At 33.4% G+C, this 17,757-nt stretch overlaps 1 protein-coding gene across 2 annotated transcripts in view; it reads left to right on the top strand.

Moving 5' to 3' along the window:
- The window catches only part of sgcz.L (sarcoglycan zeta L homeolog), a 433,181-nt gene that overhangs the window by 270,239 nt on the left and 145,185 nt on the right, over positions 1-17,757 (top strand). The window contains exons 3-4 of one of the 2 annotated variants that reach the window (XM_041589029.1): positions 14,038-14,099; positions 14,230-14,294. The gene's annotated coding sequence lies outside the window, so the exon portion shown is untranslated. The remainder of the gene's footprint in view (positions 1-14,037; positions 14,100-14,229; positions 14,295-17,757) is intronic. The other variant, XM_018230203.2, reaches the window with a different exon arrangement.

Genomic DNA, 17,757 nt, shown 5'->3' with positions numbered 1-17,757 from the left:
AAACATATTTCTTAAAAAAATTAGAACACCACAAGGCTTAAAACTTATTCCCCTTGGAGCTGCAACATATGTGTAAGCATCATAGATAAATGAATCAATTCATTGGCAAAAATAACTGAAAAATATGCAAATGCTTAACAGAAAAAACATCTGAATTTTAGATTTATTCCCAGATTTAATAATAATCATTAATCAAGAGGAAAAAGTGTTGAGTTTGTGCTACTGCAATCTAAAAAAGAAATATTGTGAATTTTGAATCAAGCATATGTTTTATGTATAAATTAACATATTAACTACAAATAAAATGTCCATATACAGCATATTCATTTTGGTATTATGCAAATAAAAATGTGGATATGCGATAAAACAATTCATTAAATGCAGTATTATTAATCAGAAATGAAACAGGAAGACTTCAAAGGATGCTGAGTAAAACAAAACTTAAAAAGTAATCTCATTACAAAAGCAATATCGGCTTTAATATTGTGGTACTGAAGTTTTATTTGGGACTTCAGGAACTGGTGTTTAAGCTTCAGACCTGTTTGAGCGGTACTGCTTCATGTCAAATATGTACTGTATGCTGTATATACCCAATATAAACTGTCCTAACGCTTACTGTAACATTTGTATTGCCCAAGATTTCCTGAAAGTTATAAATGATTAACAACATAGATGAGCTGGAAGAGTTAAGTTAAGAGTAAGTTTATTTTACAGAAATAAAATACTAGGGAGAAATAAAAAATAAATAATAATAAATATATATATATTCCTCAGAAAAAATGGTGCACACCAGGATTTGTAGTAGAAAAATTTAAAATTCATACTTTTATTTAATACATTAAAAGACGGCCTAATATATATATATATATATATATATATATATATATATATATATATATATATATATATATGAAAAAATAAAAAACGAAGAACTTGTGAGTACAATGCTATAAATATATGATAAATGAAATGGCAATTATACTATTCAAGACAAAAGTTAAAATTTTGATAATTAAGATGTTAATTCATGTGTCTATTCACATGCACATACTAAAATAAGAAGTTAGTAGCCTATTGAATGCCTATTAATAGTGATGAGTGAAAAACCACAAACTTCTGCATTTCTCTGGTGGTAAACATTTTCGCAAACCCACATATAAAATTGGCCATGTGGCCCCCTTTGCTTTGCCTGGCAAAAAAAAAGAGACGTTCAACAAAAGCATACGTCATTTAACCTCAACCCCATTCCTTCCACATCAACCAAAGAGTTCTAAGCCATCCCACTGTCTGTATAAGGACATATTGTACACATAAATATATAGTTTATTAATTTTAATGTGGGATACAAAATACCCAGATATCTGTTGGTGGTGTTTGTAAGCTAGTAGTAAACTATGGTATGGTACTATGGTATGGTAAGATGGTACTTTTTGCTTAAACAAAGTCTAGTAGTAGACACTATTACCAATCAACCAGAGGTAATGTCAAAAATCACAGACATGTTTTTAAGAAATTGCCAACATGGGATCCCTTTTTTATTGAAAAATCAGTTGTAGCATAGTGGATAGGAGCTCCTCTAACAATGTAGGTCATGTGTGTAGCAGTATAATGAGGGAAATATTTGTGATTTTTGCCTTCCCATTGACTCCAATGCAACTCAGCACATTATAACACCAGTTTGTGAATTTTGACACAAATAAAAACATTGGCAGATTTGCTCAACACAGTCAACAAGATTTGAAAGTAAGGAAAACATTTTTATTGGTAGCCCAAAGCAGATACAAGGTGCCATAAAAAAAAGCTCCCATAGACTCTAAAGTACTTTGCTATAGAAATGTAGCTCAACAAAAAAAAATAGATTTTAAATTTTTTCGGTGAAACGGGACAGATTCGCTCATAATTACCTATTAATACTTGAAAGTGGCCACCTTGACTCACATGTAATTAATGAGATATAAATATGGTAATCCCAGCAGTCAAGAACCAGATCAGACCGATGTGACCCAACACCCAGGCAGCCACAGTGGAGTAAGTTTAACTCTTCTGAAGACCTTGTCAAACAAGCAGATTTTTTTATTGTATGTCACAAAATGCTGATGAACACAGCTTTAGCAATCATTGGAAAGGTCAGAATGGCTTCACAGAGAGAATAAGATCACCAGCAGTGTGATGGGGAAATGATGCAAAACAAAAAAGAGGTAAGAGAGCTTGCATATAGGGTGTAAGGCATTGTGGTGGCATTTTCAATAGTCAGGTGATGATTATAAAAGTAATCAGGCTAACTTAAAGGGTTTAAAACCAGGGTGACATATAATATCCCCATATTTTACAATAGTGGGTACATTATTCACTATATATACTGCGGGGGTTCACTCGCTGGTAGGCTGCAAATGATGCGACTTTACACAACAGGATCGGTTTAAGGGCTTCCTGCCTGCGTTTATTTTCCAGCGGCTGCAGAAATTTCCCCTCGCAGGAGGAAGGTAACCGAAAAAACAACAGTTCACAACAGAAATATCCAGCCTCCTGGCTAACACAAAATAAATGTAATTCCTTCTCTACTGAAGCTGAGAACACCAGCAGTTTGTCTCACACACATTCAGCCCTGCTGCTCAGCATCAGGTGTACTAAATAGGGCCTAGGGCCTCTTGAAAAACCTGGCCTACGGATTTGGGAATCCATCCCACACCACTCTTGCGGATTCCTAGTAAGATCAGCCATGGATCATCAATTACAAAAACCTTGCAGAGAGACATAGTGTTTCTCTGCTAACAGCACTACTGGTCTCACCTCAGTAACAATATTTGAGCAGTCGGACTGGCCCACAGGGATACCAGGAAAAGTCCTGGTGGGCCCAGGTGTCAGTGGGCCTCATGCTGCTAAACATTTGACCTATTTCATGGTCATTCCCTATTTCAATGACAACAAAGTGGCTAAATAGATGGAACAATAGATTATAGTATGTAAAGAAAAGAGACTAGGGGAATAGAAGTTGAGTGAGGAGAGGAAGAATAATAGCAGTGAGAGTGGGCCCCTGGTCTAAGATTACTTGGTGGGCCCCTGGTGTCCCAGTCCAACACTGTATCTGAGAATCCGTGGTCCAACATACATTCCATCAATCACTTTTCCCCAGGAACCTGGGGACCTTTTTGTCACCATACCACAATACATACAATATATACTATGTATATAATTATATATACAGTACTTACAAGTCACAGTTCATTATTAAGTAGTGGATATCTGGATTATTTGATTACCAGCAGCCGCACATTGATAGTATGTTTTATAGAGATGCTCGTTCTCTTTCTCAAACATCATGCCACATCAGGTTCTTGCTTCAGCAAAATAGTTTTGTTGGTTAAGTAAAATCCTGTTGTGCCATTAGCTTCAGAAAGTGTTGAGTCCATACATATTTAATATAATGACTTTTTAGAAAGACTACAGCTCTTCCCTTACAATACTAAAATGTAACTTATAATGGATCTTTGGGCATATAAGAAAACAAAGAAATCAAAGTAATCAACGAACCCATGACATCAATACATTAAGACGTCTAGTTGCTTTGAGTCCATGGGGAGGGAAGAAGAGTAAGCAGAGTTCATGTTACATGTGCACAATTTAATTGTTACAAAAGAGTTGTGGAGTTTACTTTCTTTTTATGAAAATAATAGGGGAGTAAAGATCACACAGTGACCCTTTAATCCTACAATAGCAAATTGGCACTGCTTAACTCTGCACTGCAGCACTGTTTAATATTTATTACAAATCTTTTAGACATAGAAATCTGTTTTCCATATGTCAGCCTTGAGAAAAGCATTGACCATGGTGCTTCATTAAGGGAATTCTGACACAAGAACTGTACAGGTCAAGCATAGGTGCCAGGCAGCTGTGTGTAGGAAGCTTACAAGACAAAAAATGGCAAGATTATCCATGCTAGGTTATTGACATAAACATGTTACAGTTTTTTATTTATAATATCCCTAAAATTATGACAATTCATAGAAAATGTTGAAATTTATAGAAAATTGAACAGCTCCCTTTGTGTAGAAGAAGGATTTACCGAAAAATTCAGGAAAAGGCAAAACATTTGTTTTTCTTGCAGAGATTTTTTTCTTCTTAACTTATTGTCCAAATGCATTAAAGTAAATGGGTGTTTTTTTGTTTTGTTTTTTTGCAGCAACTATTTTGTCCAAGTAAATTTTTGCCAGTGATTGTTTGCAGCAGTTAAGCAAAAATATGTAATATTTGAATGTGGAATGTTGCTGTGAATCCATGCCTGGTGAAAAAATGTGCTCATCTAGTTTTCTGCACTTCATATTAGAGTGAACTTTATCATTGTGAAATTAAAAAGCAAAGCATAAGTTCTACACATCTGTCTACTCACATCCATGTAAATTACATTAAAATAAGTTTTAGTTATTATCTTACATGCTAGAAAACTGTACATTAGTTGGGAGTATAACACATTTAAATTGTTTTATATAAAAAAGAGATACAGTATGGAACAATAGGAACTGCATATTTTAAAGAAATATGGTAATGACATTTCTTTATTTTGCCATTTTTATGCTGAACACACATTGTAGAACTTCAGAGTGATTAGTAGCATGAATCATAACCAAGTTAATCTATTAAAACGGAATACATTTACTTGCCACTGATCTAGGAAAACAGCTGTGCATATTGAATTTATCAGTCTCCTATACATTCATACTAAATGTATGCTTAGCTAGATTCATGTAATACTGTAGTTCAAAACAGTAAGTTGTGTATCATCTGCATAACTAATGGCCCACTCATGGTTCCCCCTAGCATTTTGTTTGCTTTTTGGTCTGTAGGGCAAATCCATCAGATGTTCATGGAATTCTCTTTATCTCTGGAGTCTTTAAAACATCTGGCAAAGTTGAAAAGCATCCACATAAAAGTTATATTAACGAAAACATTTCCTATTAATATATTTAAGCATGCACAAGTGTAACAATTAATATTGCACTGTATTCATTGAAAATAATACCCATGACGCTAAATGTAATTTTATAAAATCATTTTTCTTTTAATAAAATGACTTGTCAGATCATGACTGTCCAATTCCACTTATTAATGGTTCCTTGTAGTATATATATATGCATGTACAGTATACAGTATATGTACAGAGAAATCTCTAGGGACCACCCACCCTTCAGTTCTGAGTATTACAAGGTACAGCCTACTTTGCCAAAGAAGGTGTACAGTGAATACATAGACACACCTGAAATTGTCTGTGGAATCATAATGTGTTTCATAAACTGTTTCATAAAAAATGTATTTGTGAGGTGTTCACTTCAGCCATATTTTTCTTTTTGACTACAAACAACTTACTTGTGCTCTGAGTCACTAACAAATTGTCCCTGCTCAAAGTGACCAGTTACAGTATGTTTGTCAGGACCTGCCAAGCCTATAACTGGGGACTTTGTATTGGGGTCACTCCTCCTGGTTTGACCACATGAGGCTGCACCAGTTCAATCTTGTAACTAATGGTAATGTTTTTGGATTCTCTGCCTTTGCATTCCTTGACTTACAGCTATAAATAACCAGGTCCAGTTGCAGGTAATTTCCCCAAAAAAATAAAAAGCTTGGGGAGAAAAAACAGCAAGCCAAGGATTTCTGATAAAGAAAACATGCTTGAGTTTCAGAAGTCAAGCATGATTTTAGTAGCCAAGTGCTCAAACCTGGAGGCTTGAGCATTAGTGAATCAGCCCCATAGTCAGCAATTTGCAATGCATTCTGACAATCAGAATGGTTGGGTTGTTGCAATAGTTAGAAAAATAACAGATTTAAGAAGAACTCTACAAATATATAAGGAAAAAATAATAAAACATATTTGTGAAAATGAATTATTTAGCATCTGCTTCAGCTTGGTCGGTTTTTATGATACAAGCAGTTTCCCCTTTAACTTTCATTTTGATAGGTCGAGGCATATATAGCTGAACATTCGAACATACTGTATTGTTCTATTATGTATCTACTAATAACGCGAAAGTATTGTTATACTGTATGTATAACAGTATTCTAAATCCCATTGTCATTTTAGATACCTGTACATTGCTGACAGACTCAGTATACACATTAATGAAATATATACAGTGTATAGTGGAATAATACCAGTTATCCATCAATCTGAAAATAAGCATCTGTTGATCTTGCCTAAAATTCTTCAATTCTTATTATCAAAGCTGGATGAAAAGGTTCCTGGGTACATGGATACTGTATATCTTGCAGGTTATTATGTGATCGCAAATCTAATCTAAACCTGCTGAGGTCCTACTTCATTTTGAGTATTACGTCCTCTCTTCTCTGAAGCTATGATACCACAAGAATAACATAGGAAGGAGAGCTAATATTCTGTATTTTATTATTCTTTATCATTTTTTAGATCCCACTTGTATGATATTATATTTCTGATAATGAATTAGAATATATGTTTGGTATTTAAGCAATACAAGACTACCAATTTACCACAAGATTAGTGATGGGCCAATCTGTGCTAAAACTGTGAAAAATTTGCGAAATTCAATGGGTGTCAAAATAATTTTGACACGCAACAATTTACAGTATATGGGCATGCCAAATTTGCTGCATGCTTGTGGCAAAACGCGGGAATTCTTACTAAGTATGTTGGGACACAGGGAAATTAGGTGACTTGTAGAAGGTCAAGGAGTCACCACAGGGAAATTAACAGGGTCTTTAGCATGAGATCCCACATCTGAACAGTTGACCTTTATGAAATATATAAAATGAATGGATCAGTATATTAATAACTTATTTGTGGTGTAATTTCCTGCAGTGATTGAACTGCAGGTGACAGATAACCCATCGGTTCTTATTCATTCTCAAGTTCTGTTACTTTGACTATCATTATTATGGAGCTATACTAATAATTCACACCTATTTTTATTTTTCAAATTTTCAAAAGGTTCTTGTGTATAAACCTTTTTGCGCTTACAGGATTCAACTTGTTTTCTTGCTATAATATACAGTGCAGTTTTACACCTCAGTAACATTACATTATGTTTATGCAAAACTTAGGAAATTTCAATTGAAGATATTTCACTGTGTGACATAATTCTTTCTGAATGTGGAAAATTAAAACACATTCCTTCTATCAAAACAGCATTCTCTGTTCTGCTTTGCATATAAAATACTGTAAGAGTAAGAACTCTGGCAGATGTTTACAAAGAAAACAACAATCAGCTATTTTTCAGTGTGTTATCAAAAACCCATTTTATTTAACCGAAGTATACAAAAATGTACAACAAAAATATTGTGAAATTGTTAATATAGTTCATTATAAAATGCATGCATAAGTGATAGTTTCCCTTTAAGAAAGTTAAGTTAGCTTAGTAACATCTTAATAGAACATAGGAGTGAAAGAAGAGTGTACAGTTGCTACCTTATTAGAAGAAGCATTTGGGGCAAGGAGGTCTGATGACAAGGGTGATCCAATGATGTGACAGGGTAGGTCAATGTTGTAACAGATCAGATCAATGATGTTGAGGGACATATTGCACATCAGATTCCAAACTAGAGAGTGTCACAAATTCACTGGCAAGAGCATTGCTAGTAAATTTGTAATACTAGCCTGATGTGTTCTCAGTTAGTCTGGTAAAATACAAGCTGGCTGGCAACCCTAGAGTAAATAAAATCGAATCCTCACAATAATGAATATAATATTGCACAGGGAGCTCCTCTAAGACGTTTTCCAACTTACATATTTCAATTGTTACATATGCTTTTTCCTCACCATCTCCGAGGTGCCATATTGGCTGACACTAGGGGACTGATTTATCAAGGGTTGAATAGTACATTTGAATTAAAATTTTCAAGTGTCAAAATTCACGCATTCTAATTTTCATCCCCTATTTGAATGTAAATTATAATGTGAGATTTATCACTCCTCGGCCATGGAAACAGTCCTAATTTGAAAATTTGCAACCTAAAACCTGCCAGGTTCATTTACAAGTCAATGGCAGAGGGCTGTTGAGCCATTTGGAAATGTTTATTGTCTTCCTGATATTTGAGATTTTTTTTCGGCAGAAAAACTTGTATGAACCGAATACAATTCGAATTTTTGGGTCGGAACCATTCAATCAAATATTAGACATTCTATTTTTTTTTTAATAATCTCCCTGTCGAATTGTGAGTATATTCGAATTTAAAAAAAAATGGGCCTCTAGATATTTTAATGACTGATAGATGTACCATTGTCAAGGTGTGATAAATCTCACATTCAAATTTATATTCCAGTTGGTGCTTTTAAATTTGAATTTGTGAGTTTTGACATAATAAAAATGGAAGAATTTGAATTTACAATTTGAATCTTCCCCTAATTGTTTACTTTTTACAGTATACCAATCACTAGGGAAAGTTCTGTTAAGCAATTCTTCTTTTTAACAACAACCATGCTGGTGGCAAACTTTTAATCATTCTGAAGTTAAATCATTTATGAGACTATGTACAGAATAGAACTATCTGGTATGTTAATTGTATCTCTACCTACAGTATAGGATTTAGATATGAGGGATAACTCATAACAATGATTTATTTATTAAATTATATCTTGGCTTCCTCTTTATGGAGTTGCCAAGGTTTTTGTGCTCTGCTAGAAATGCTTGAACACTGATAAGCTGCAATTTCGCCATTTAAAATGTATACGCTGTACTGCTGATAGAGGTTAAGCATTGTCTTTACTATATTTTTAAAAAGTAAAATTTACATTTTAGTGGAAAGGTTGAATAGCTTAACTTCAGGGTGCTTAACTTCATAGAAATTTTTTCATTAAGAAATATAAATATATGACAATGATATCATAAATCATGCCCACACCTATCAAAATATATTTTACATGAAATCCACTAATTGTATTCCAATAAAAGCATTTCACTGCAGCTGGTTCAGAAGTAATGATCAATATACTATGGAAGTGTTGGCATACTTTGGACATTTGTTACTACTTCAGTAATTAAATTCTAGGGGAACATGGAAGTTGCTATAAAAACCGTATACCTCCTTGCCTCTGGGAGTCATTTGCACTACAGAAATGTGTTATAACATTTAAATTAAATTGTTAATCAGGGACTGTTTGCAGCTGCACCTGCTCTAATTTGTAACATTAAACTATGTAATGACTGACACTTCTTTCAAATTAAGTGATCTGAAAACTATTAATATGGCCAATGTATAATTAAAGCAAATTCCCATCTGTTACTTTTTCACTTTTAAATTTGAAACACTTGTGTAAATATGTTAAAAGAGCCCATATTGGAGTTTATAAAATCTTGTAAATTATATCCCATATACTTAAATAACTATGCTGCAGTGTATACATTACATCTACACAAAAGGGCATTAAATTAAGCAAATTCCTTAAGCTTCTAGGGAAAGTTAGGATGAGATTTAGAGGATAATTGAAGAAGTTTATATTTATTAGATTTAAGTGAACATGTTTGTTTTCTAAGTTGCTTAAAAAGTGTCAGCACCCTCAGACTTAGGACATTATCACTTTTATATTTAATCTGTAATATTTATCCTGTGTTTAATATGAAAAAGTATTAATTGAGATTATATGTTCTTGTACTTTACATCCCCAGTAGCAACTGTGCTGCAATGTAGATAATGTAGACAAATGTATATATACAGACAAATGTATATATACAGAAACCTCAGAAATTCCTTAAACTGCTAGAAAAGGTTAGGATGGGATTTACGGTATCAGATTATTGAAGTTTATATTTATTAATATTTGAATGAAAATATTTGTTTTGTAAGTTGCTTAAAAAGTGCATTATAATGAATATTGAAATTGAATATTTATTGTACATTTTTAGCTGACTACCATCAGCACTACTTCCTCAGATATTATGACTTTTATATGAAATCTGAAACTATCTTAAACATGAAAAAGTATTAATTGAAAGTTACAGTTTTTTGCTTGAGGGGATATGGACTGCTGCAGCATATTGGCTCTAGTCTTGTAACATTGGTGTCCTGAGTTTGATTCAAACAAGTGCATTTTGTTGTTTGCATGATCTTGATGTTCTTCTATGGTTTGCCATCAAGTACATCATCCCTTTATCTACAGGTAGATTATTTGACTTCTGGTAAAACTGAGGATTGTGTTTGAGTTGTGGATATAGAATTTGAGTGGATGTGGATATGTATAGTTTAATACTGTATATAGTCAGTCTGTTCTACTTCTACTGGACAAGTCCACCACATATGGTAGCTCCCAGCCTGAAGACCACAACCTCTCCAACAAAGATCTGATGCAGTCACATTCATTTTAAGTAGTTTTTGTGGGGTTAAATGACACTTTAAGATAATTTTCCTGCTTAATTCTATATGATTAATGCAATGTGTTGCTTTTTTCGGCCATTTCATAGCCTCATCCCATTGGTCTTGAGTAAATACCACATTAAGATCTGTTTCCCATTTATGAAAAGAGGAGGATTTATCCACAGAATCATTGAAAAACTTATAGCAAAAAGATATCCCCTTTAAAGTAGGTGATATGGTGTGTAAAAATCTATGGAACAAGGGGACTGTTTTTCCTTTTTGTTTTAAAAATGGCTGAACTACATGTCTCAATTGTAAATAAAGGAAAAAATCATGCTTAGAAATATTATATGTCTCTATAATCTCTTGAAAGGACCATAGATTATATGAAGTTGTGATATCAGCTATCTAGTGAATCGTGCGAATTTGCACGATTCGCCACTGGCCAATAAATTAACGAAACGGGGGCAAAAATTCGCTGGTGAAAATTCACCAGCGTCAAAAAGAAATGGATGCCGTCGTCCGTTTTTTGGACGCCAGCGCATTTTCGCCAAAAGAATTCGCAAATTTTTCACCAAAGTGAAACGGTGCAAATTCGCCCATCACTACAGCTATCCTATGGATTCCACTATTTTCCAGACTTGACATAGATGCTGTATAGTTGTTAAATCAGAAAATTGAAAGTTTGGGTTTAATGCAATTGGCCATAGTAGATTACCTACTATAAATGTTCTATTGCTATCCATGACTTTTGAGCATTGGTCATCCAACACACTTTTCTATTTTCGGCAATACAGACTTCCATATAATTAAGCAAACTGGGAACACTCATCCCCCCTTGTTCCATAGATCTATACATAAGAGTTTTATTAACTAGCTGAATTTTATTATTCCATATCATCCCTTGAAATACCCCTTGAAGATTTCTAAGAATATCCTTATTAACTTTCAAGGGAATCGTTCTCATCAGATACAGAATTTTTGGCAGAATCATCATTTTAGCTGCATTTTTTCTGGCTATCCAGGATAGTTCCAATTGCTTATGCACCTTAATTTCCGATTTTATTCGGTGTAAAATCTCACTATAGTTCTCCTCCACAATTCCCGAAATTGGGAAGTAAATTTAATTCCCAAATATGGAATTGTTTTTTTACTCCATTTATATGGAAATTTTTCTATTAATCTGGTTGTACTTCAGTATAACTAATTTTGTGAATAGTGTCTCCCACTGTTATACCTGTTATGTTTGCGTTTTCCCTAATTGCCACTGCCAGTGGTTCCATTACTAAAGCAAAGATTAAGGGGGAAAGAGGACACCCCTGACGTGTCCCATTGGTTATTTCAAAAGTTTTAGATAGAAATCCTAAAGCCAGTACTCTCACCAAAGGGCAGGAACATAGGGCCTAATAGCATCTAATATTAGGTCCTGAAAGCAATTTCTATTAAGTTGATTAACCTCCTAGTCCTATCTGAGGCTTTTCTCCCTTTTATAAATCCAACTTGGTCTCGGTGAACTAGTAATGGAAGTATGCTAGATAATCTGGTAGCTATAATTTTAGCAAATAGTTTTGTGTAAGAATTAAGGCGATAGGTCTAAAGTTGGCTGGCTTATCTGGCTCTTTACCTGCTTTAGGGAGAGTAATTATGGTAGCTTGTAAAAATTCCTTAGGAAATTGTTTTTGAGCAATGGCGTGATTGAATGCTCTAGTTAAGTATGGGGTAAGGATATTGCTAATTTTTTCTATAGTATTCATTTATCAGTACATCCGGACCTGGGGATTTATGTACTTATAGTGATTTCAAGTCTACTATCACTTCCCTATCAATGATAGGCTTATTTAAATCCTGCAGGTGAGCTGGTGTAATCCTAGGGAGAGTAATCTTTGAGAGAAAGTTATCAATACGTTATTGGTTTGGTTGAGAAGTAGATATATCAGAATATAGATTATATAGTTCAGATTAGAACTCAGCAAAAATATCTGCAATGACTTTAGTGTTTTGTTCTTTAACATTTTGTTTATTGTATAGAAATGAAATCCTCTGTTTGGCTTGATGAATTTTGATGCATCTAGCCAACAATGTAGAAGCCCTACCTCCTTGGTAGTAATAATTTAACTTCAACTTATTATTAAAAATTGCCTGTCTATATGCAAACATTCCTTGAAGGGCTTTAATTGCTTTAAAGCCCTTTCTTTTTGAATTCGAGCATTTTTTTGTATCACTATACCTCTTAGATACGCTTTATGTGCGAGCCATAAAGTCATATGAGATGTTTCACCTTTGTCATTGTGCCTAAAGAACTCCTCTAGACTCGTGTTAAGTGTTTCAGAAAATAGTTTTCGGTTCAACCAGTAAGAGTTGAGTCTTGTTTTTTATAGTTAAACTGTTCCATAATTTCTATTGAAATTGGTGCGTTGTTAGACCACGGTTCTTGGCTTGTCTTTCTGTACTATTTTAAAGCTATAGTTAAACTGAACTGTTCTGTTTATTAGTGATATTACAGTGTTGAATATTTTAAGTGGGTTAGAAAAAAGCTGAGTCCAAACATTGGTGGAAGATTCCAGCTTCCTGGTTGCTTTTGCAGACAACAATTTGCTACTCTGATGTACAAAACCTATGTTGAAATTCTCATGGGAATTAGAGCTATATCATAATTTAAGTTTCTCCCTTAAATAGAGTCTAATGCAGTACAAAGCTCTGCTAGAACCTCTGTCCCACAAATGTTTTCCTTTCAACTTTGCCCCTAGAAATACTCCTGAAAGGGTTGACCAAGTAAACCTTCTAACAATATTTTTGTCCAAGTTGTTATATACATGGAGTTGATGCTCTAAAGTGTTTGTGTGGTGCCCTGTTTCTCAAGAAGGTTTTGTGGTAATGATCTGGCTTTTATGAAAAGAAAATAACTTGCTATTTAAAGAGGAAAGAACAGAAAATCAAGATAAACATGAAGAAGAATATATGAAAGAGAAAGAATGAGACACAATACCTGGTTTATATTATAAAATAAGCAGAATTAAGAGACAATCACTGAAACACCTCAGGCGTATAAACAAACCTGAGCATCACAAGCAAATAAAAAAACTTAAATGAATATTGCCTAAGTAATTACCAAAATGTATATAATTGGTATATAATAAAACAAATAAATATAAAAAAAATCTTTTTTATCATACTAAAAAGTAAACTTAATAATACTAATTAGATTCTGTGGCATGGAATTATTTCATAGCTCACTGCTGATATCTTGGTAACTAACCTTAGTTAACATACACATAGGTTTTTGAATCTCTTACCAATTCTTAGCAACTATTTTACTCTCAAAATTCAGTAAAGGTCATAAAACACACTTTTAATACTACTATACATAGTTTCAATATCATTTGTTTTTGCATGTATGCAGGAAACATGCTTACTACTTAATATATGAGCATTTCAATTGATCAGCTTAACTTTCAGATACTTTTTTTACTAAAATATTGAACAAATAGCAATAGAATTCTTAACAGAAAGAACATAGAGGAAAGAAGATATAGACAAGTTAGAAAAGAGTTTTACCCAGCTTGAAAAAAATAGGCTCCTGATTTTAATTCATAGACTCTAACCTGTCTCTATTCTGCATAGTTTAAAGCCCAACTCTGTCTCATTTATTCAATTTCTCGATTATTCTTCTACAACATAGTTTCCTTTCTTCTTCTTTAAATAATAATGTATTTTCTTTTCCAGGGCACAACAAAGAGCCATCTGCACACCATGACAAGAAACCAGTAAAGATGAAAATTGGGAATGTAAAAAAATTTCCTTCCCTACCAATTAGATAAGTATATGTAAATATATTTAACCAGATTAAAAGTTTCATGTTTATAAACATTTCTTCTATGAGCAATTAAAAGCTTTTTCAAATGTGTTTTGTTATAGAAAAAGAGTTGTATCCTGATTGGACCAACTCCAGAAGAAAGAATGCAGTGGCTTTGTTTCACAAAGTAAGTATGCCAGTCTGATTACAATTTTACAGTTTACTGTTTTCTCTGCTCATTTTGTAGTGTGATTATGGTTTATACCAAACCCATTATATGATTACAATACAATCCTTCTAAAAAGTATGACCACGTTTTTCACTTTAAAGTCTTTCATATAAACTTGTTTTTTCACATTTTTTTGAGTGGGGAATCTCTTGGAGAGGCTATCTCTTTTTCCTGTTCCATGAAGCAGAAGTATTTGAGATCAGTTCCTTAGCTCCTAAACCTGGTGAAGTCATAGACTGATAGAGAGGGAGTCTGAACAACTTACGTAATCTTTTTTGACTATCATATGGCGAATAAAAATAACATTTTATAATTTACTTAAATGTTATTGACTTAAATCCCAAAATAAAAGCACAATAAAATGTCCTAGCAATAGAATGGGGTTAATTAATGAAGATGGCATTTCCTTTAATTATGATTTTTAAAGGTACTACTGTCATCAATAAATGTAAAGAAAAAGCAAGAGGTTAATTTGGATGTAAACTAGGTTAACCTCTTAAAAGATCTATGGTGCCTGTAGTGTAGAGACCTGACTGCTTATAGATTATACATTTCATTTTAATAGAATCAAGCATTGCCTAATTCTCTAAGGTATAACTCTGTTCCATTTGGTTCCATTATGGTTTAGTTATGTTCAACCATTTGTCTGTGTACCACAGGGGTACACAAGGAAGATAAATAAATACTTTTGTAAATTTAAATTCTATGACAAGCAGAAAGTGTCAAGAAAGTGCACCAGCAACAAAACAGTGCTAAAACTGCACGGTCAGTGTTCCATATTATTGGTATTTATAAGACTGTTTTTTTTTAATTTTGGTGATGAGGAATGTCAAAAGTATTACATGATAAAAATAATAAAGCATCTACTGTGCATATTAAATAAAAAAACACATTGATATTATTAAAAGAAAATAACTAATTTGCATTTATTAAGCACTATCAGACACTATCAACACTGTCAGAGTTTAATAAACCATCAGCTAAATGCAAAAAGAAAAATGTTCCTGGTTTCTAAATTTTGAGTTAATTGCAGATAAAACAAAAATAAAACTTGCCCAGATTAGTTCTGCATCCTGTTACTGCCAAAGGAATTGAATGTTAATAACTCTGGAGACCACAGCATTCAATAATGTCTAGTCAAACAGTTACATAATTGTTATTAAGTAAAATAAAAGGAAGCTTGTAGAAATGTGCAAATGAAAAAGCCATTTCTTATGTATTTTGTTTAAGGGAAAACTTTGTAAAAGATTTCTGAAAAAAGGTATTTAATTTGTAATAGCAGCACAGTTATACAGTTATAGCTAGAGTGTGGTCTTGCATGAATAAATAATCTGAACCTATGAATGATGAAACGTTTAAAATGACAGAAAATTTTCATCATGACAGAGTTATGATTGTTTATAGTAGACAGTGTTTTCAGCACCTTGGGGGTTCCAATCTAGGGCAGTCTTTTTCTGGCTTTCTTGCATTAAGTATGACCATTACAGCACCATTTCTTCCTTTTGTTCTGCTCTATTATACATTGTTGATTTGTCCCTCTCTATAGATCTTTATTACTTTAAACTTTAGACCACTTTACACTTAAAATTTGCCAGTGCAGTGATTTACTAACAAAGGGGATTTTTCACATTTTGTAACTATGTAGAAGAGTAATTCTAAATGAAAAAGTCAAACCTTTGTGTTGTTTAGGATTTTTTTACACAATTATCTTCTCTCTCCAGCTTAGAAAGATAAGTTCATATTCCCAAAGTGCTATCTTACAACCCCCACTGTAATGCTCTATCTTATTTTCTCTACTCTGTTCATACAAGAACAATCAGGAATAGGGTTGCTGAAATGATACACCTTGTTTATGGTAAATCAGTTTACTTAGCTTTCCCTAATGCAGGACTTGGCATTCAAAAGTCCCTATTAGTTTCTTTGATGGTATCGATTTTTCCATTCATTACTCTGTTTCAAGATAATGTGGAGTATATTAATCATGTCTACACAGCTGAGGTGCTTACTTCTTCCAGAGTTAATTTACAATAGCAGTCCTACCATATTAAGATGAATTTTTGCATACAGCTTTTATTCCTTAATTTACCTGTATCAAATCTGCTGTCCTGCGGCTGAATTTAGTTATGATCTTCCAAAAGAACTTTTTTAACATAAAATAGTGGTTGCTACTGATGTCTGAATGCTGAAAACTATTCTCCGCTACATGGTCTGAAGAGATGTATGATATTTTGTTACATTGTTTTTGGGAACAGGGTGTCTCATCACCAAATCAATGCTGGCGTAGTATTTTGTATATATCTCTCAATGTCATTTCTTTCCCAAGGTCATTAATCCTAATTGTGTGTTCAAGACCCTCATTTTCTAAATTGGTCTTTGTGTTTAAGTTACCAATAATTATCATCTGATAATTCTTGCTAATTCCCTTAACAGCTTGAGTGACAATATCATAAAAGGCTTCCTTCAACTTGCATTTCAGATATTTATTGGTGCAGCATACTGGACATTGTGGGTACAGTATATAGTAGAATAAAGTGGGATCAGCACACAACCACTTTATTATTTACCTTTCTTTTCATATTCCAACCTCTCAATCAAACCACTGCCTGGCTGCTAGGGAAAATTGAACCATAGCAACCAGAAAATACTGAACGTTCAAAAGTGAAATTACACTGTCAGTTTGAAGACTTCAGATTTTTTTTTCTGCTCAATTTTTAACGTTTATTACAGTGAAATGCAATTAACTGGGCATTGATGAAACTTAAAGGTTTTACTTTAATTATTTTTTGGAGATTTCCCCACTGGACTAAGAACTGGATTTATTGGCATTTTCTATTTGATTAGTTTCATCATGACATATATGAAAAAAAATTACAGGATCGATCTACAGTTTGTGCCATGTCTAGGCAGTAATTGTCTCACAGGCAGGCTAGCCAAAATACCTATTTCTATTTTGTATATACAGAAAAGTTAGAAGTAGGGAGAGCCTGACATGGTAAGGTCACATCACTGGGTCTGGGACCATTAAAACAGGGGTATTAAAGGCAAAAATAGCTAGGATAACTATAGAGGGATAATGTATAAATGTGAAAGGCATAAAATGTGTTTTTTATTATATTATTGTTTTAGAACAACTTACTCTTTGATGCAGTCAGCTAAGAATAGTGGAAGCTTTTTTAGTTCTCTTTGAATTCTATAGTATCCCACATTATTGATTCAGGGAGAAATACTGCAGCTAAGTTGGGGTTTTGGAAGCATTGACTGTTCAATTCATTCGGACATACATTTTTCAGCCGCAGCTACTATGTTACCCTAAAATAAATTCTTTGATTTCTAGCACTTCTTGCTAAGCCGGCAATTAAAACCTGGGGTATTTGGGGAAGAATAAACAATCATGGCCCTCTTTCTTTATTGGTGGTGCTGC

Source organism: Xenopus laevis, chromosome 1L (genome assembly GCF_017654675.1).
Source record: "Xenopus laevis strain J_2021 chromosome 1L, Xenopus_laevis_v10.1, whole genome shotgun sequence".
NCBI classification, from domain to species: Eukaryota; Metazoa; Chordata; class Amphibia; order Anura; family Pipidae; genus Xenopus; species Xenopus laevis.
This window is presented reverse-complemented; position numbering and strand designations above follow the sequence as displayed.